Raw genomic sequence first — 1,537 nt, 5'->3', positions numbered from 1 at the left:
CAATGATTGACAGCTCCGCAGGTCACCCAGGGGGCAAGGACTGGGTGAGCCTTGGAAATTTCCACTCACAGCTTCAAACCGCGCATGTCAGTTTTAACCTCTTCTGTACGGGCAGCACATACTCAAAAATTTCCATGACATGCCCCCTTGCTGTCAGCACAGAAGCAAGAAGGCCGAATTATACCTCCTCCCCCCTAGCGGAACCATCGTTCCCGAATTTTTCATACGTGGGAACGGTAGTATATACATAGGCTGACAGATTGGCAACTCTACACATTAATATCTTAAAGGTACAACTGATGCTACATACAATGATTACAAATATAAACAGAAATGACAATACGGGTGTAAGCAGATTCATTAACCATGACGACGGATTCCAACCTAACCACTTGAAAATACGTGACAGCCATCCCTGTCCAATCCCCAAGATGGTGTTTACCTCGTCTGCAATCTTTTTAATGTTATTTATTTGATGTTGCAATGGAACCGACATGTTAGGGATAGAAATGCAACACATTTCCTTGGACAGGTTTAAATATTGGCATAGGCCGCCTTGTTGTAACAATAATGCATCTAGTGCCAAACGATTTTGCATTGTCATTCGAGACGTGGCCTGTATCTGTTCGTTAATTAACGTAAAACTTGCAGCAGTATGGTTTGCCAAAAGCTCAACCCTCTCTGAAAGCTCTGCCAGTGCGATCCGAGCCTTGGCAATCGCATATCCCCATAGGAAGAAGCCCGCCACAGCCCAACTGAGGCCCTGAGCAGTCTTTTCCCCGTGAGTCAGTGAGCTCCAAATCGGCGTAGCTGACCGTGCTTGGCGACGCATGATCGTGGGACTAGGCGGATGTGCTGTCGAGGCCTGTAATGGGGGCAGAATAAAATAGAGCCCAAAAAACATTTTATGCCTGTTAACGTGGCCGGCAAAGTTGTGTATATCCGTCCATCTGAGCACGCCCAAGCTAGGCCAAATGGTGCTGGGGTGCTTAACTTGTCACATCGGCCTGGAATTGGATAGGAAAGTGCTGATCGTTCGGGGGGCCCTGATTGTCGAATTGGCTGCTCTAAGCTGTGACAGGCTGCATGGAGCAGTATGGCTCGGAGGGCTGGATGATAAAACCCAAATGCAGAATTTCTCCAATGAGAGCCAGATTTCGTTAGGTCTACAGCTTGTGATTCATTCCAACTTGCTAACGGAATGGCTTTGATCAGACGTGTTAAAATAAATTCAGATGGTCCCTTTTTCCCATCCCGGGGGCTTAGGTCGATATACCAAGGGGGGCTCATCACATGCGGTTCCCACCTTAAAGACATATCCGGTCTAGACCATTCGTCCCCCTGGGGGTGTATCCCCCATGGGATGGTGGAGCAGGCACTTTGGGCCTCTCCTTCAAAACAATCTAATTTTGGAGGGTTCGTGACCTGAGCAATATCTTTTACCGAAAAATTTCTGGGCCAAGAATAGCTGGTTGTAACATGGCCCCCACCTTCTAAAGGGACAGAGACATTGATAGTGGTCTCTTCCCCCTGGGAA

This window comes from Crocodylus porosus, unplaced genomic scaffold (assembly GCF_001723895.1).
Source record: "Crocodylus porosus isolate Cpor-Errol unplaced genomic scaffold, CroPor_comp1, whole genome shotgun sequence".
NCBI classification, from domain to species: Eukaryota; Metazoa; Chordata; order Crocodylia; family Crocodylidae; genus Crocodylus; species Crocodylus porosus.
This window is presented reverse-complemented; position numbering follows the sequence as displayed.